General features: G+C 36.2%; 1 protein-coding gene and 1 non-coding gene across 4 annotated transcripts in view; one reads left to right on the top strand and one right to left on the bottom strand.

Moving 5' to 3' along the window:
• Positions 1–20,379, bottom strand: part of LOC148939147 (patched domain-containing protein 3-like) — a 260,903-nt gene that overhangs the window by 167,841 nt on the left and 72,683 nt on the right. The window lies entirely within an intron of this gene.
• TRNAD-GUC (transfer RNA aspartic acid (anticodon GUC)) lies at positions 18,328–18,399 on the top strand. Its single transcript has one exon. It is a non-coding gene; the product is annotated as a tRNA-Asp (tRNA).

The following is a 20,379-nucleotide window of genomic DNA, read 5'->3' as shown; positions in this document are numbered from 1 at the left end:
ACCTTGGAAATCCCCGCCCACCAAAAATCATGTAATCAGTTGCAGTTAACCATTTTACTAGGTTCCAGCCACTGCTGCAACCATGTTTATCTTCTTCTTTTTTTATTGTTGCCCTCCAGAACAAATTTCCCGCGTACTTACTTGATGTACTCTACGGATACTTTGGCTGAAAGCCAAATATACAATCCTTCTTGTTCGGTGTCAGTGATTCTTCTACGGTATAATTCAATGCACAAGTAAAATACCCGCTTGTACATATGGATGTAATAGCTATTGGGAAAACCCAGAGGGCTTATAATATTCTCCACATTTATATCAATAATTTCCACAGAAACGGAACCCGTCAACAAAGGGGTTCGCTCTAAGTTCTCGTTAAATATGTCAAGTTAATTGCACTAAACTTCATACTAATGCCTAGCTATTTAATAATTGCATTGTAATGTTTCATCCCAAGAATATTTTTTTTCATTAATACAAGACGACAAGCCAAATTCTCCGTACCAGAAAAACGGGTTTTTTACACAAAACATTTTTGGCGAGATATCTGAAAGGAAGTCATAAAGGAATTAAGAAAATGATTTTATCTAATAATTAACTCCTGCAGTTAAATGAGAGATGTGGAATGGAGTGTTCCACCACTCCAGCAAACATTCAAGCCACCCCCCTTTCTATCAAGTCAAGGCCGTATCCAGGGGGTACCCCCTCCCCCCGAAATGTTAGCCTGACTCGTAAAAACGTAACAAAAATGGATAACGTAACAAATGGATAACGTAACAAAGTTTTTTGATGTTTTTTGTGTAACAGCCCCCCCCCCCGAAAAAAATCGGTACTTGGGCACTATATGGGCCTTTGCAAAGAAACCGGTCTCGAAAAACCCGTTTTTGACGGGTTAATTCAAGAGACCGCTATAGAGTAATTCAATGCATAGCGTGGTTTTAATTGCTTACGATATTTAAACTGTTGTTTTTGGGGTTTAGGGGGGGGGTACCTAGATTAGGTTAAGCATTTGATATATGCTATGATTTACCCCACCCCCACCCCCCTAATGGGCAAATATATAGCCCAAATTTGTTTATAAACTATTATATATTAATCTTATGTTATTTTATTTCATTAGCATTAACCAAACTTGACTTTTTCAAAAGGCCCATAAAATGCACAAGTACCAAAAATTATTTGAGTACCCCCCCCCCCAAAAAAAAAAATTCTGGGTACAGCCTTGGTAGTGCCCCCTATAGGGCTAACACCATTATCTAATATAATTTTTTCGAGCTTTTCAAACGAATTGCCTGATTTTTTGTAATACCATTTTTTATACTTTTTACAAATATCATGGTTATTTTTCTGACAATGCAGCCCCCCCTCCTGATGCTCCAAGATATAGTCCTAAATAAATTGTGTCTTCATTGTGTTTATCCTGTCATGCCTTCTTTGTAAACTGGTTTATTGTATTCTTGATAGACCCCGGCCCCGCGCCGATGAGGGAAGACCGGCGGGGGCGGGGCCAAAAACAGCGCGCAGCGCTGTTTTAACACATTTAACATAATTAACATAAGTTGGGCTCAAATACCCCTTTGCCTTCCCAAGACCAGAAAAAACAAAATTTGCACTTTACTGAAAAAAATACAAATGAATGTGCATAGGGAAGGCATAGGGAAGGCATAGGGATTTGAGCCCAACTTATGTTAATTTCTGCTTGTTTTGAGTTTATCTCGGTTATTTATTGTAATTTCTGTTCGTTTTGGGTTTCATTTATTTATCGATGCTGATTTGTGGTAGCTTCACGCTTGGTAGATTATTTGATTTTATTTTTGCTAATTTTTGGTTTAATGGAGTTCTTTACTTTTCTTTGAAAAACTTATATGTGGAAAAAGTTTTTTTAAATCAATTTATGTTCGTTTTATATTGACATAGTCTTTTCAGGAAAAAGATAACAATACTTTAGATCTTTTCGTTTTTTTTAAGACTTTATATAGTTTGGCCTGCTATTTGTATGCTCGAGAAAAATTTTCAGCAATTTTTAACAACATACACCCTTTTAAAAATCTGGACACAAATAGTACTGTTTAATTTAGTTTCATACCTCCTCTAGTTGACCTAAAATGGATACACTTATGCTATTTGGATTTGGTTAAATTTTAAGAGCAGAAGTAGCCCCGAAAGTTTGAACATAATAACTTCAGTCGTTCTTGGGATACTGCTGAGATTGGAATTAGCATTAAGCACAGTGCATTTTGATTTAATCTTAAGGCAACATTCAGTTTTTAAGCATAATGGGCAAATGGGAGGGTGGGCGTGGGGGGGGGATTAGTTTGCCTCCAATCATTTTCGACGATTAAAAACGGCATCAGCCCTTTCTATTTTCAATAGAATGAGCCCTTTTCGAAGTTCCCACGACAACTCCTTCGATACGAAGTGCCCTGGTCTAAATAACAACAAAAATAATACATTAGACCCATATCGATCTTTGCCATAAAAATTTCAAGCCTTCAAATCACTTTTGACTATTAAAAAGGGCACAAGGCCTTTCGATTTCCAATCGAATGAGCCTTTTTGAAACGACAACACTATCTATAAACACCTTATATGCCCCCAGGGCGTAAATTAAAACCCTAAGGGTTGTTAGGGTGGTTGTCATCCTCTAAAACCTAATTTCAAGAACTTTCAACTACTTTAAACAAAATGGCTATCTCAAAATTTTGATTGGATGTGTTTGGGGAAATGGTGGGCGTGAGAAGGGCGTTAGTCGCTCTCCAATCACTTTCAACTATTAAAAATTGCACAAGCCCTTTCAATTTCCAATCAAATGAGCTCTTTCGAAGTTTCTACGACAAGACTTTCAATAAAAACCTCATATGCCCCCAGGGCCTAACTTACAACCCTTGCACTGAGGGCTGGGGGGGTGTTGTCATTCTCAAAGACCTAATTTTCAGAGCTTTCTGCTACGCTGAACAAAATGGCTATCTGAAAGTTTTGATTGGATGTGTTTGGAGGAATGGTGGGCGTGAGAGGGTGGTTATTTATCCTCCAATCACTTTCGACTATTAAAAAGGGCACTAGCCCTCTCAATTTCCAATTTAATGAGCCCCTTCTGAAGTTTTACGACAACTCTATCTATAAAAACCTTATATGTCCTCAGGTCATAACTTACAACCTTTGGCCTGGGGGCCCTGGGGGGTTTGTCATTCTTAAATCCATAATTTCCAGGACTTTCAACTACGTTGAACAAAATTGCTATCTCTCAACTTTGATCAAATGTGTTTGGGGAAATGGTGGGCGTGAGAGGGGGGTTAATTACTCTCCAGTCACTTTCGACCATTAAAAAGGGCAATTTCAATTTCCAATCAAATGAGCCCTTTTTGAAATTTCAACAACAACTTTCTATATACACCTTATATACCCCCAGGGCATAACTTACAATCCTTGCACTGAGGGCTCTGAGGGAGTTATCATCCTAAAAGACCTAATTTCCAGAACTTCCTACTACGTTGAACGAAACGGATATCTCAAAATTTTGACTGGACGTGTTTGGGAAAATGGTGGGCGTGAGAGGAGCGTTAGTCGCTCTCCAAGCACTCTCAACTATTAAAAAAGGCACCAGCCCTTTAAATTTCCAATTGAATGAGCCCTTTTGAAGTTTCTACGGCAATACTTTCAATAAAAACCTTATATGCCCCCAGGGCATAACTTACAACCCTTGCCCTGAGGAATGTGGGGGGAGCTTTTCATCCTTAAAGACGTAATTTCCAAAACTTTCAACTGCGTTCAATAAAATGGCTATCCAAAAATTTTGATTGGATGTGTTGGGGGAAAAGGTGGGCAGGAAAGGGGGGTTTGTTGCCCTCCAATCACATTCGACTGTTAAAAAGGGCAATAGCCCTTTAAATTTCGTTGAACGAAACGGACATCTCAAAATTTTGACTGGACGTGTTTGGGAAAATGGTGGGCGTGAGAGGAGCGTTAGTGGCTCTCCAAGCACTTTCAACTATTAAAAAAGGCACTAGCCCTTTAAATTTTAAATTGAATGAGCCCTTTTTCAAGTTTGTACGACAAGGATTTCAATTAAAAATCTTATATGCCCCCAGGGCATAACTTATAACCATTGCCCTGAAGACTGCGGAGGAGTATCCTGCTCAAAGGTATAATTTCCTGAACTTTGAACTGCGTGGAACAAAACGACTATCTCAAAATTTTTATTGGATGTGTTTGGGGAAATAGTGGGCGTGGAAGGGGTGTTAGTTGCCTTACAATCGCTTTCGACTATTAAAAAAGGCATTAACCATTTCAATTTCCAATCGAATGAGTCCTTTTCGAATTTTCTACGACAACGCATTCTATAAAAACCTTAAATGCCCCCAGGGCACAACTTGACCTGAGGGCTGTGAGGGGGTTGTCATCCTCAAAGACCTAATTTCTAGAACTTAAAACTACGTTTAATAAAATTGCTATCTCAAAATTTTGATTGGATGTGTTTGGGGAAAGGTGGGCGTGAGAGGGAGGTTAGTTGCCCTCCAATCACTTTCGACTATTAAAAAGGGCACAAGCCACTCCAATTTCCAATTGAATGAGGCCTTTTCGAAGTTTGTACGACAACTTCTTCGATACAAAGTGCCCTGCTCTAAAGGGAAAAAAAATATTACAATGTGCCAACATCGTTCTTATATGCCCCAGTAGTAAGCTAGTATGCACTCCAGCCAGTGATTGCATAATGTGCCTTACCACGGTCAGTCATCTATTACTACAGACGGCACATGGCTTACCAGACTGGTTTCTGTGTCAACACCTATTTTCTGGACCAATCAGAGACATCGAATACAGACCCTACAAGCCTGAGGCATTGGTATGTGTCCAGTTTCACCGATACATGCCTTGCCACGGACAGGCATCTATTGATATAGAGGGTACAAGACTTGTCAGACATGTTTTTCTAGGTTGAATAGCCAAAACTAAGGACTTCATATAGCGTATTCAAAGGTTTAGTAGTCTTTTTGTAAAAATACTGGTTTCAGCCGTGGGGGAAAATAATCATGTTTTTTCGTACTTGTCAAACAGATTTTCACCGATACATGCCTTGCCACGGACAGGCATCTATTGATATAGAGGGTACAAGACTTGTCAGACATGTTTTTCTAGGTTCAATAGCCAAAACTAAGGACTTCATATAGCGTATTCAAAGGTTTAGTAGTCTTTTTGTAAAAATACTGGTTTCAGCCGTGGGGGAAAATAATCATGTTTTTTCGTGCTTGTCAAACAGATTAATAATCTGTAGCTTATAGGCATCAGGGCTTTCGGCAGTGTCGTTTTCATTATTAGCGGTATCATAGCTAACTCTATTTGCGAAAAGGTATTCTATTTGGTTAACAGTGCTCTGGATATGCTTAATTGTGATTGAATAATAGGGGTGAAATAGAGCTCGATAACATTTTTAATTGGATTGCATGAAGGTGGTAAATAGGGTTAAACTGCTTTTCGTCCAGTTTCGTTTACATTATTAGCGGTATCTAATGATAATAAAAAGTTGTATAATAGCGTAAACTAACTCAATTTACGAAAAAAGGTATTCCATTGGAATAACTCCGATCTGAATGATCTTAATTGGTGATTGAATAACAGGGATGAAACAGAGCTAGATAATATTTTTAATTGAATTGTATGAAGGTGGCAAAAGGGTTACACTGATTTTTCCCCAGTGTCGTTTATATTATTATTAGCATATAGTAACTATAAAAAGTTGTTTAATTGTATTAGAGAGATCCAATTGCGAAAAAAGGTATTACATTGAAACAACTCCGATATGAATGATCTTAACTGGTGATTGAATAATAGGGATGAAAGAGGGCTCGATAACATTTTTAATTGGATTGTATGAAGGTGCTAAAAAGGGTTAAACTGCTTTTCGTCCAGTGTCGTTTACATTATTAGCGGTATCTAATAATGATAAAAAGTTGTATCATTGCATAAACTAACTCAATTTTCGAAAAAAGGTATTCCTTTGGCATAACTCTGTTCTGAATGATCTTAACTTCTGATTGAATAATAGGGATGAAACAGGGCTCGATAACATTTTCGATTGGATTGTATGAAGGTGGTAAAAAAGGGTTAAACTGCTTACCAGTTAAGGTAATCCCGAAGGGGTGGCTAACTCATAGGCATTTTATTGTAAATTTGGAATAACATCGTTGGCATCAATCTACCGAAACGATTAGGCTAACGATGACAAGATGACCTTATGACTTGACCTAGCTTTACTTCTTGGATGTGTTCTGTATAATACACAAGTGCCATTTGAACAGTGTTGTCAATATAAAATATGCTCTAACATTGTAGTATACTAAAAATTTGATACTAATAGTGATGTAGATACCAAGAAAAGAATTTTAATAAAGAAATTCAGAACAATCCTTAGAAATCCTTAGAAATCAACTAGTGAGATGATTATAGGTTTGAAGCATCAAGGACCGCAAGCATCAATGACCCTAACCACCAAGGACCTCAACCTCCAAATGTCCCCTATCCCCAACCTCCAAGGGGCCCCCTCTCCCCCACTTTTTGCAAAAAGTGCAACTCGGCGAGTTGAATCATTATAGACATTCAGTGCATGGAAGTGTTTATTTAATATGTGAGTTTTGTTTCTTATTTATTTATATTTTTTCTTCTTTTTTTCTTTCTCTTTATGTGTTTAGTATGTTTTATTGTGATGTAAGTTAAGTTTTTTTATTTTATTTATTTATTTTATTTTATTTTTTTCCGTTGAGAAAGGCTCCCGGATGTGGGGCCGAAATATTCGGAGCTTTTGTGCATAATTAATTGTTTTGTATTTCACTGCTTTATAGAAAATTAAAACCCGTTTTTCTTGTTTAAAATTTTTTTTGTTTTTAATGGAAAAGCAGTGTGGTCTAAGAAATTATTTAAGATGAAAAAATTTAAAGTTCTATTCCAAATTTTTCATAGAAGATAAGAAAAAGTTATACTGTTATTGTGAATATTCGCCAAGAAGATAAAGAGTTCCACTTTAATTCTGAGTTTTCTCAAAGAAGTGCAGCAATTTTCAAGTTCTCTTTGAAAGATAAAAAGTTCCACTTTCATTCTGACTTTTCTGAATAAATGGATGATAAGTTTAAGTTCTCTTTTGAATTTTCACAATGAAAAAAAAATTACAGATCAATCTTAATTTTTTCTAGAGAAAATAAAAAGGTTCCACTTCAGTTCTGAATTTCCTCAAAGAGGTAAAGAAAATTTCAAGTTCTCTTCTAAAAATTTCACAATGAAAAGAAAAAAGTTACAGTTCAATTCTAATTTTCTCCATAGAAAATAAAAAAATAAAAAAGGTTCCACTTCAGTTCCTAATTTTCTCAAAGACATAAAAAATTTGAAGTTCTGTTCTAAATTTTTCTCTTGAATACAGAAAAAGTCATACTTTGATTGTGAATATTCCCCTTCAAGATAAAAAGTTCCACTTTAATTCTGAGTTTTCTCAATGAAGGAAAAAAAAGTTCAAGTTCTCTTCTGAATTTTCTCAAAGAAAAAAAGTTACAGATCAATTCTAATTTATACAAAAAAAAATAAAAAAAAGGTTCCACTTCAATTCCTAATTTTCTCAAAGACATAAAAAATTTAAAGTTCTATTTTAAATTGTTCAGTTGAAGATAAAAAAAAGTCATACTTTGATTGTGAATATTCCCCATCAAGATAAAAAGATCAACTTTAATTCTGAGTTTTCTCAATGAAGGAAAGAAAAGTTCAAGTTCTCTTCTGAATTTTCTCAAAGAAAAAAGTTACAGATCAATTCAAATTTATTGAAAAAAAATCAAAAAAGGTTCAACATCGTTTCTGAATTTTCTCATAGAGGTGGAAAAATTTTAAAGTTCTGTTCTAGATTTTTCGTAGAAGATGGAAAAAGTTATGCTTCGATTCTGAATATTCTCAATAAATAGAAAAAGGACCCACTTTAATTCTGAGTTTTCTCGAAGAAGTGAATGAAGTTCGAGTTCTCATCTGAATTTTTTGCCCCGAAGAGAAAAAAGTTCCACTTTAATTCTGAGATATCTCAAGGAAGGGAAGAAAAGTTCATCTTCTCTTCTGAAAATTTTTCAATGAAAAGAAAAAAGCTTCCATTTCAGTTCTTGATTTTCTCAAAGACATAAAAAGAAATTTAAAATTCTGTTCTAATTTTTCCGTAGAAGATAGAAAAAAGTTATACTTTGATTGTGAATATTCTCAATGAAGATAAAAAGTTCCACTTTAATTCTAAATTTTCTCAACAAAGTGAAGAAAAGTTCAAGTTCTCTTCTGAATTTTCTCAATGAAAAGAAGTAAGTTATAGATCAATTCTAATTTTTTCCGAAGAAAATAAAATGGTTCTACTTCAGTTCTGATTTTTCTCAAAGAGATGAAAGAATTTAAAGTTCTGTTCCGATTTTTTCATAGAAGAGAAAAAAGTTATACTTTGATTCTGAATATTCGCCATGAAGATAGAGTTCCACTTTAATTCTGAGTTTTCTCAAAGAAGTACAAAAATTTTCAAGTTCTCTTCTGAAGATATCAATTCTATTATTTTCTAGAGAAAATAAAAAGGTTCCACTTCAGTTCTGATTTTTCTCAAAGAGATGAAAAAATTAAAGCTTTGTTCTAAATTTCTCGTAAAAGATAGAAAAAAGTTATACATTGATTGTGAACACTCACCATGAAGATAAAGAGTGTAAAGTATTTAACATCAATTCCAGAAGCTTTTCCGGGTATATTATTTCTTGGTTAGCTGGGCATTTATGTGTGAAAGATAGTTGTTCAGGGGGGAGCTCTTGGGACTAAAGCCAGTCGTGGGAAAGGGGTCGCTCCCAAGCCTGGAACTTCCGTTCCAGGAAAGTTATATTCTTCGTTCATTTCTAAAGGCAGTCCATATTTCGCCTTCGTCGTAGCTAGTTGTTCTTGTGCTACCTTATTTTCTCTATGTGTATTCTCACGTTATTTAATAAAGACCATCTACCAACGTTTATCGTCTTTTTTTGGAATTTACGTAAACCATTACATCTGCCAATATAAAAGGCATACAAATAAAGAACTAAAGAGAGGTTTACAGAGTGGTGGCAAGCGGTTAAAACTAGTGGAGCGTATATCACTAGGGGAAAACCTCCAAGTGACATTTGAGTGACCGTTATAAATATTTACGACATCTTATGCTAAATACTGGCAACATATTGAAGAGTATTTCGCCCGCTATCAGACTGTGATATTGAACTGCAAATACTAAAAAAGACTGATTAATAAGACATCGAAACGTTACGAGCTATTGAACTTTCTTCTATTCAAAGCACCTTCTTGAGAAACACTTTCTTTTAAATGAACATTTTGAAATAGGCTGTTACACAATGCATAATATGGATTTCCTCGCGATAGCTTCTACATACTAATTCAAATTTCTACAGCTGAGAGTCTCCAGTTGATTTATACCTTCACTTAGCCATTCTACGTTTGGTGTTTTTTTTTACCTGATTTTATATAGTCGAAGTGTGATCTACATTTGACAGTTTCCAACCAATGTTTAACATTTTCGAATTCGATAATCGAAAATTAATTCTCAATTGTGACTCCATTTGATGCTAGTGTTTTAATTGAGACCAACTGCAATTAGATTTGAGACATATTATCTTTCGTAAGTGATTTAATGCGGCTAAACAACCCATTAAATTTTATTATACCCTTGTCTTTAAAAGTTAAGTTTATTTCCCAAAATCTGGCGTCCGTAAATATAAAAAAAAAAAAAAAAAAAAAAAAAAAAAAAAAAAAGTGTAAGACCAATATTTAAATTTTTAGAATAATTGATTTTTAAAATTTTGATATAAATATTTAAGTTATTATTTCTATATTTTATCCGGCGGAATATGGATATAAAAAAAAGGTTGCTTTTGATTTTGTAAAACAGTGGAGGATAAATGGCATATTTCCATTCCTTTTATTTGACTCCTCTCGATTACAAATTTGTCAAGTTTAAAACGTGGATTACATATAACATATGCTCCAGGCAAAATAGTTGGCAAAATGGTTGCAGAGTTTGTAGGCGTGGCTCAATTTAAGGATGAAAGGGCATATCTATTCTATAGAAGGATGCAAAAATTAGGAAGTTCATGTAGGGTGTCCTTAGAAGCCAGGGATGATGATGTAGTCCTTTGAAGATTTGCTCTTAATTTATTCAAGGAGAGGATCAGACCGTCCTACAAACGGTATTTGTTAGAGAATAGTGCAGAATTTTTTTTTTTTTAGGTGATGCGTATAAGGTTGCAATACAATATGAATAGATAGAACAGATAGTGGGGAAAGAAGAAACGTCTTCTTTTTCCGATGAATTTCTTTCTGCGCTGACGAGGGTGAAATTTGGACTCAATGATAATGAGAAGGCACTGCGAGATGGTACTGATTCCTCGCAGGGCGGTTTGGCTACCCAGGAAAAGGGAGCTGGTTCTGAGGTCCCGTGTGATGGTACTGATGCCTCACGGGATGTTTTTTTTTTTGTTGCACTGCGAGATGGTACTGATTCCTCGCAGGGTGGTTTGGCTACCCAGGAAAAGGGAGCTGGTTTTAAGGTCCCGTGGGATGGTACTGATGCCTCACGGGATGGTTTTTTTTGCACTGCGAGATGGTACTGATTCCTCGCAGGGCGGTTTGGCGACCCAGGAAAAGGGAGCTGGTTTTTAGGTCCCGTCGGATGGTACTGATACCCCACGGGATGGTTTTTTTTGTTGCACTGCAAGATGGTACTGATGGCTCCCAAGGCGGTTTGGCTACCAAGGAAAAGGGAACCGATTTTGAGGTCCTTTGGGATGAGAAAAAAAAGGTGGAAAGGGGGCTGGTTTTGAGGTCTAGTGGGATGAGGTTGTTGCCTCACGGGATGGTTTTAATACGTAGCGCTAATAGTTATGTAGAGATATCAACAGTAGTACTGCCATTTGTCGAACCACAAGTTAGTAGAGAAAAACCAAATAGGTCTAAACCGAGGCGTTCCGCAGCAATAAAACCCCGAGGATTTTATTGGGAATAATATCTTAACGTCATTGCAGCATGGTATGATTTTTAAAGTTTCTGCAATTTGATTTATTTGTCGCTGGTATTTTCAGGATTAATTAGCCTTTCCCGGTCATTCCTTTTGCCCTAATTCAAAGTTTATACATAGGCCTAACCCCAACTTTCCTTGTCCTCATCAAATTCAGGGGATGGGGAAGAAGTCTATTTTAAAGTATAGAAAGAAAAATGAAGTGTTAAAATATCCAGTTTCCAACTACTGTTGTTAGTGTGGTTCGTTTATACTATGTAAGTATTTACTTATGCAAGTATTGTGTAGTGTTTGTATTATGTAATTGTTTACTAGTTCATGCTGTAGAATGTTAGTAGGCGAGAAGTGAATAATTTGGGAAGGGAATGTTTTGAATTTAATTAAAGTTTGGGGGTTTAATGAGAAGGGGATAAGCCAAATTTGGAAAATTTAACTTAAAACAGGGGGGAGAATCTGTAAAGTATTTAACATCAATTCGAGAAGCTTTTCAGGGTATCTCATTTCTTAGTTAGTTGGGCATTTATGTGTCAACGATAGCGGTCCTGGGGGGAGCTCTTGGGACTAAAGCCAGTCGTGGGAAAGGGGTCGTTCCCAGGCCTGGAACTTCCGTTCTAGGAAAGTTATATTCTTGGTTCATTTCTAAAGGCAGTCCATCTTTCGCCTTCGACGTAGCTAGTTGTTCTTGTGCTACCTTATTTTCTCTATGTGTATTCTCACGTTATTTAATAAAGACCATCTACCAACGTTTATCGTCTTTTTTTGGAATTTACGTAAACCATTACATCTGCCAATATAAAAGGCATACAAATAAAGAACTAAAGAGAGGTTTACAAGAGTTCCACTTTAATTCTGAGATTTCTCAAGGAAGTGCAAAAATGTTCAAGTTCTCTTCTGACGATAAAAAGTTCCACTTTAATTCTGAGTTTTCTCAATAAAGTGAAGAAAAAGTTCAACTTCTCTTCTGAATTTTTGAGACAGGAAATAAATTTAAAAGTTCTGTTCTGAATTTCTGCGTAGAAGATAGAAAAGAAGTTACGGTTGAATTCCGAATATTCTCCACGAAGATATAAAAAGTTCCACTTTAATTCCAAGTTTTCTCAGAGAAGTAAAGAAAAGTTCAAGTTCTCTTCTGAAGATAAATAGTTCCACTTTTAATTCTTAGTTTTCTCGAAGAAGTGAAGAAAAGTTCAAGTTCTCTTCTGAATTTTCTCAAATAAAAAAAGTTACAGTTCAATTCTAAATTTTTCCATAGAAGTTAGAAAAAGTTACGCTTCGATTCTGAATTTTTCCCCATGACGAGAAACAGTTCTGCTTTAATTCTATATTTTCTCAAAGAAGTGAAGAAAAGTTCATGTTCTCTTCTAAATGTTTTCCCAAAGAAGAGAAAAGGTTCCACATTAATTCTGAGTTTTCAAACTGAAGTGAAGAAAAGTTCAAGTTCTCTTCTGAATTTTCTCAAAGAAAACAAAATCTTGTAGTCCAACTCTAATTTTTTCCAAAGAAAATAAAAAATCTCAGGTATCTTAATAAACATTTTAAGCGTTTGACATACTAGCGTATCCTAAAAATAATGGAAATATAACAAAGTAATGCATAAAATATTTTGATTGCAATAACGAAAAGTAGAATATTAATATAAAAATATGTTAGATACATTAATACACACTATTAATATTATTGAGAAACTTTCGACATTTTGAATCAGTTCCATGAAATAAATCATCATGTTCTCTCTTGACACTAGAGTTACCCTCTTCTCTTAGTTTGTAACCAGTATAATAATCATTATTCAATTAGAGTCACACACAATTCTTATTGGAGTGTCACCCATATGTTAAATACATGTTTCCTCGTTAGTATTATTCCACTCCTTGGCTATATGATAGTTTGTGGTAATAATGTTCATTTTTGCTGTATTTTTCTTCAATTTATCTTTATATTCATTAGTGTTACTGTCTGACAGAATTCTTTTCAATTTGCCAGTAATCTTATTGTTTATTATTATATTATTTTTACAGAGGTCACAATCTTGCAACGCAAACAAGATATCATTTATGATATTAGTGCAGCAGTATATACGTCTTCTTTTTCCCTTTAGTTTTATCTGAATGCTAACACCAGAAAGATGACGATAAGATCTATCAACTGGTAACATGTTAGCAGAACCATTAGCTAGAAGTTGCCCCTCTTCATCAACTATTATTTTTATGTTGGCATTCTCTTTGAGTACTAACTTCTCCGGAAATGATACTTTCACAAATCCACCATTTGTATGATGGAAATTCTTGGATACTCCCAAAGGAATTTAACTCCTCACTGTCATGAAAACGTAAGCATAAATTCCTAATAATATATCCACTACTACTTATTGCATAGTTCAAATATATCTCTTTGTTAGTATTCAAGGCAACGATGACTTTATCTTGTGTACACACTTTCCTCGAATAATTCATTTTCACTATCTTTTTTAATATGGTGCAGGTGTTTATCACTCAAATGTGTGAAAATCACTGATTTAATACATGCAATAAACTAGGTAGTATCGATTAACTACCATAGAGTACCAGTGGAAAAACCGCTTCGTGTGTAAAAGCAATCATAGAGTACGATAGGTACAGCCGCAAGCATATTTTATCTCATTTTGAGATCCATAAAAAAGTTTAATATTTTTCTAACTCCAAAAATTCAGTCCAAAAAAAGGGTTAGACTGGTTATAGATGGCAGCAAACCCGGTTAGACACACAGTCATAGTGAGAGAGACATGCAAAAAATTAAGTTAATTTAGGTCTACTTAAAGTGGTCCTAAGAGATGTCCCCCCGTGGGTACGGCCTTGGCTGTTCAGAACACTCACATTAGAAGGATTGAGCTTGGTGGTGTATTCAAGTCACAGATTTGGGAACATTGTAAAGTAGCGTAATTTATTTAATTAACACAAGTTTGCGTTAATTAACCTTGCTCCTAACGTAAGTTTATCGGATCAACCTATTTTGCAACGCCTTCTATAAAAACCTTATATGCCCCCAGGGCATAACTTACAACCCTTGCCCCGAGGGTTGTGGGGGAGTGTCCTCCTCAAAAACATACATTCTATCTGGAAATCAACTACGCTGAACAAAATGGCTATCTCAAAATTTTTATTGGATGTGTTTGGGGGAATGATGAGCGTGGGGGCTAGTTGCCCTCCAATCACTTTCGACTATTAAAAAGGGCACTAACCCTTTGAATTTCCAATCGAAAGAGCCTTTTCTGAAGTTTCTACGAAAACGCCTTCTATAAAAACCTTATATGCCCCAAGGGCATAACTTATAAACCTTGCCCCGAGGGTTGTAGGGGAGTGTCCTCCTCAAAAACATATTTACTATCTGGAAATCAATTACGCTGAACAAAATGGCTATCTCAAAATTGCGATTGGATGTGTTTGGGGGAATGATGGACGTGGGGGGGGCTAGTTGCCGTCCAATCACCTTCGACTATTAAAAAGGGCACTAGCACTTTGAATTTCCAATCAAATGAGCCTTTTTTGAAGTTTCTACGACAACTCCTTCTATAAAAAACCTAATATGCCCCCAGGGCATAAATTAAGACCCTTGCCCCGAGGGTTGTGGGAGAGTGTCCTCCTAAAAAAGAAATTTACTATTTGGAAATCAACTACGCTGCACAAAATGGCTATCTAAAAATTTTGATTAGATATGTTTGGGGGAATGATGGGCGTGGGGAGGGGGGCTAGTTGCCCTCCAATCACTTTCGACTATTAAAAAGGGCACTAGCCACTCCAATATACAGTCGAATGTGCCCTTTTCGAAGTTTCTACGACAACTCCTTCGATACGAAGTGCCCGGGTATGGAGAAGAAGAAATAACACATTATGCGCACATCGTTCTTTACTTAGGCAGCGCTATCGCGCTGCCTATGTTTTCATCACACAGCCTTTGGTAAAACATGACACACTTATTTTTAACGGAAACCATTTGCGACTAAAATCCGCGTCTCCACTAATTCCTTCACAGAGTGCCAGAAACTTGGGCCCAAAGTAGACGTTTTCGTAAGGTCTTGGATTGCTCGGGGACCGCAAATTTGTTTTGAATGGGTCTGTTATGTCTATAATTTCCTGTTTAATGAAGTTCTGCATAATTTCCTTCAATGTTTCCCGGACTTTCTTCAGGATTTGGTGTACCCTGACACTTTCACTTTGGAACTCAAGGTTTAACTCGTTCACGACAAGCAAATATACCCCAGAAAGAGGTAAAAAAGACGAAGCTTGACATCCCCGAGTCCCTTGTGAATGCTCACAGCGGTGGGAATGTTATCAGCGAGCATACTCTGAAAATAAATTTTTTGAGCATCCCGCTGCTCAAGCAACCACTTCACGACTTGCTCCATTGCTAGCCAGCGTGTCTTCGACGGGTAAAGTATTGCGTGTTCGGCAACTTCTACGAACTTTTGACACTCGGCAAATTCACTTTTCCTTTTGGGGCTATAAGCGACAAAATTATACACGTCGTGAGCTAATTGTACTTTTTCAGGGTCTAGAACATCATATGCAGCGGCCGAACACGAAGCAAAAGAATGCCAAATACACCCAAAAATGGCGAGACATGGCCCATCTTTTTTTTAAAGCGCAGCCAGACCCGCTTGTTTACCGAGCATCACACTTGCATTATCAGACGCAAAACCAATGAGGCTGGCTAAAGGGATATCTCTGTCGCGCATAGCTCTCCTTTACAGACATTTCCAACTTACCTTGGTGGGGGCAAAAGCAGGGGGCGGATTTTTTGTTTTGGGCAAGGATAAAACGTTAAAACTGGTCAAAACAAATCACATTCCGGAAGTTTTTTATTTTACAGACTTCTTGAGCACGTCAGCTGGTCCAGCTGAGCTGGAGGTGGAGCGCCATCTGTGGCCACAGATGTACGAGTAGTGAGACAGCTGGTCCGCTAACCCTATTTTGGTTCGCCGTAAAGATCGTTTTTCCGAGCGACGCCAATTCCATACCATGTGAAAAAAAAATCCATGTTTTTTATTGAAAAATCCATGGCATTTCCAAAATCCATGTCAGGGGTCAAAAAATCCATGTTTTCATAGATAAATCCATGGCGGTGGCAACCCTGCTTGGAATGGCAGAATGCAATAGTTATTGAAAAATTTTGATTTACCTATTTCTCTCGTAAGTTTTTTTTTTCTTTTATGAAAAGAAAATCAAGGATCAAAATCAAAATAGTAGTGTTGTTTCATCATTTCTTCCCAGTCAGTGATTTCATACACAGTAGGCTACTTGTTTCAAAAATTTGCTAGCAAAATTTCAGATGCAGGTGGATGAAAGCTATTTGCTATTTTTTGCCTTTTTTAGGGTAAATATTTACATTTTCAGATAATTTAGCTAATATAAAAGTGAATACATCACTTGATGCCCTTTTTATGCTTTTTAAATTCAATAATCGCGTCTGAAGGAAATTACATGCTCAGGGCCAAAACAATCCATAGTTTCAGAACGTTTAAAAACACGTTTCAGCGCTTTAACAGAACGTTTAAAAACGCATTTCAGCAAAACATAGACGTCATTTTCGAAGGGTTCCAGGGTCTGTCGAAAAATTCCTGCAATCTGTTCAAAATAACAATTATCATTCCTGAGTCAGCTACAAATGGCAGTTTTTTCGCACTATAAATTTTTTTTAGTCCGTCTAACAGTCTTTTTAGAAATACATTTTAAATTTTTAGTTACTAAGGACTGTTTTGAGCCCCTTTAAGGGCTCAAAATTTAGTGCCCCCAAAGCAATAGTCATCAAGTGATGCATTCACTTTCACCCTAACTAAATTATTTAAAAATGCAAATATTTGCCATTTTAAGTGGTTAAGTCCTAGCTCAGGAGCTATTAGCTATTATGGAAAGCAGTTGAGTTAGGCATATTGAACTTTCAGGAATGGATGCAGAGTCTAAATTATGCCCTGAAAATATCTTTAGATATTTTCAGAAAAAATCTTTACCTATCTACACACCATTTTCCCCTTCACAGGGCACAGCCCTTTGATGAAGTACAACAAATTGTGTTTGTGTTTTTTTGGGGGGAGGAGGGCCGTGGGGAGAATTGATGCGGATCTTGTATGCAATCTTCTAACCCAGTGGCGTCAATTCACACAAACTTAGAGGTACAATTTTTTTTCAAAATCGAGGGGTGGGGTGAACTTGTTTTTTATTCAGTTTTTAACTGGAAGTACTAAAAAGAAGCATTTTCATTTGAAATACCAGGATAGGGTATGTTTCAAATCTAGGAGACGAACTGCCACGTGCCCCATCCAATTGACACCAATGTTATAACCCTTAGAGATAGGGAGGGGGGTCGGTAAAATTCTACTTTACCTACTCTTAGCTATCTGGGAAAGGAGTTAGGGTAGGAAAATAAAACTTTCAGGGATGGGTCTACAGCGTAAAATATGTCCCGGGAAGGTATTTTGAAGTATCTACCTCCACTCCTTCTCCCTCTAGAGGGCCCTGAAATATGCTTACATGACTGAAATTTTGACAAAACAACATTTTAGCTTAATTTTCAGTTATCAGATTCTTTTTCTCTGGCTTTAGTTATGAAAATGCCATTCATTTTATTTAAGTAGAATATAGAACCATAGGCTATGAATGGTTTTTTTTTTTCCAAAATTTAAGAAATGTATTTACATATTTTTAAAACCTTATAATTTGGGATCATGGGTGCCTATAAGGGGGGCAGGGGGGGCACCCGCCCCCCCTGGCTGAATAATACTGCCTTATTTTTATATTTTTGTTCTGAGATTTCCATTATATAGCATTAAAAGTGCCAATTAGACGAGGCTTGCCCCCCCTGGAATTCAGCTTATGGGCGCCTATGATTGGGATTGAGCAAAGTAGTGAAGCTGAAAATAATTTTGTTGCACTTCATTAAAGCAGAAAATCTATTTTGCAAGGTTTCACTTTTATAACACACGGATTGTTAAAGGTTATCAAAGATCAGGACCCTCTAGAGGGAGAAGGAGTGGAGATAGGTGCTTCAAAATACATTCCCGGGACATATTTTAGCCTCTAGACCCATCCCTAAAAGTTTCATTTTCCTAACCTAACCCCTTTCCAAGATAGCCAAAGTAGCTAAAGTAGAATTTTACCCCCAAATCAGTTAGATCTACTTCCTCCCAAAGCGATTCCAGGTGCGGAATTTTAGCCAAATTTATTTTTGTTTATTAAAAATTATATATACGAGCCACAATAAACAATTTGTTTTAGCCACCATATTGAATGTGTTTCCACAATCCAAATAAGTCCTCGGTAGTATAGTGGTCAGTATCCCCGCCTGTCACGCGGGAGACCGGGGTTCGATTCCCCGCCGGGGAGGAATTTTTTAATCAATCAAAGTGTATTTGAAATTTTCATTGAAATGTTCTCCTTATTGAGAAAATGAGTGCTTCACCTCAAAAAGTCAATGCTCGTCAAAAATCAATACAAAGTAACTACGAAGTTTTCGTAAATGCACTTTTAAGTTAATAGGCAAGATAGAACAAAATGATACCTTTCGAGAAAAATCAGCTTGGAGAAAATAAATGGCTTCTCAGACACTGCCAATCGATAATGCAGGCCTAGTGATAACGTAAATTGTTCTCCAAACAGTGAAAACGCAATGAGCTGTTATTTTAGAGGGGCGGCTTGTATATGGAAATTCAAAAGACGTTAGTTACAAAACAGATTTACCACGGGAAAAAAAACGACTTCTGCGTTATTTGCTTAAATAATAACGATACTTTTTTTCAAAGGGTTGTCCATTTTCAAAACTAGGTGGCACACCTCACGGAAGTGTGCCATGCTTGACAAAGGTGCCGGCTGAAAATTTTCCAGGGGGTGCCAAAATATCATTGGTGTTTGGGTGACAGGAAATATATTTCAGGAATTTTTTTTTTCGTAGGAATAAGTTTATTTTTGAATACTTTTAGGGGAAAACTCTCAAATAAAAAGAACAATTAAATTGAAGGCAAATTGAAACAAAATACAGTAAATTTTGAACGACAAGGATTCCTGGCAAAGGGACCAATTTATTTAATCAATAAAATATTTAATTATTATGCATTTAATCTTAAAAGAAATTAAATTCTAACCAAAATTCCAGAAAGATTTATTGCTTCCGTAGATTATAACAGGTATAGACTTGTCTTTATGCAATATTCTATGCCTTCGAATAGTTTACAGAAGGAATAGAGATACTCAAAAATCATTCTGCCTGCATAAATAACACATTTTGACTTTATAACGGCCATGTAAAATATAGCTCTTTCACAAGAGGATAATTCTCCCTCCCTCGAACTTAAATCCCTTATATATTCAGACATTAAAAAAAATAAAATAGCGAAAGAAAAACTTAATTTAAATCTACTATCCAGCTGTCATATCAACCCTCTTTCTTTTTAGTGTCCTATTCAACTAAATAAAATGAACAGGTTAAAAGAAAAATTTGTCACAATAGAATCTTATCAAAAAGTTTGTGATAAAAAAAAACTGGAGGAAAAAGTGACTTGGACCAATATTCACCAAAACTAAAAATGGAATTCTCATGACAATTCCTACACCGGCAGTATTGGCTTTTTATGCTGACTCTAAATATAAAAAATTCTTTTAGTTTATTGTTACCCACCCAAAACCAAAAATCCGAGGAAATTTGCCTTATTTTTGGAAAGAAGGGGAAACACCTCCAAAAAAGCAAGCAATCTTATTGAAAAGCCCTTTATTAGATACATCATATCAGAGAACCCTTCCTTAGAGGTTCAAGCTCCAATTTTCAACATGTGGAATTTCGCATTTTTTTTTTTCAGAAGAAACATCGTCGATGCATCTTTATTTGTTTGTTGTTGTTTTTTTCACAGAGGATATTGTATCAAACCATAGGTCCAAGATAATTGGGAGGGAGCTCATTCAAACGTGAATTTAAAGCTTTTTTTAAGTGACCATACAGATTGGGCCAGGATAAAGTCTTGTTTTCTAGGTATTTTAGGGTGCCAAGCTACGACTTAAGCCCGAAGAGGACGAATTTGCAATCAATTTAAAATTCGGAGAAGCTAATTGACTTAAAAGTATGAATAACTATAATTTAGGCTTTCCAGTTGTAAAAGAAGTACTGCCACACGGTGGCAGTACACGGTGGCCACACGGTGGCAGATCCAATCAAGTTGATTCGCTTTATTTGTAATGAAAATAGGCTACGTTTGGTGATCTGTAATTGCAAATCAGCTATAATGAGGGGAGGGGTGAGTCATTGTTTAGGTGGGGTAACAAAGTGCTTCCTCTTCATGAGGCTTCAGATAAATGTTGAAAGAGGTAGGGGGGAGT

The sequence above is a fragment of the Artemia sp. Qi Xiang Cuo genome, chromosome 21 (assembly GCF_049724085.1).
Source record: "Artemia sp. Qi Xiang Cuo chromosome 21, ASM4972408v1, whole genome shotgun sequence".
NCBI lineage: Eukaryota > Metazoa > Arthropoda > Branchiopoda > Anostraca > Artemiidae > Artemia > Artemia sp. Qi Xiang Cuo.
Note: the sequence above shows the minus strand (reverse complement) of the source record. Positions and strands in the feature narration are given on the sequence as shown.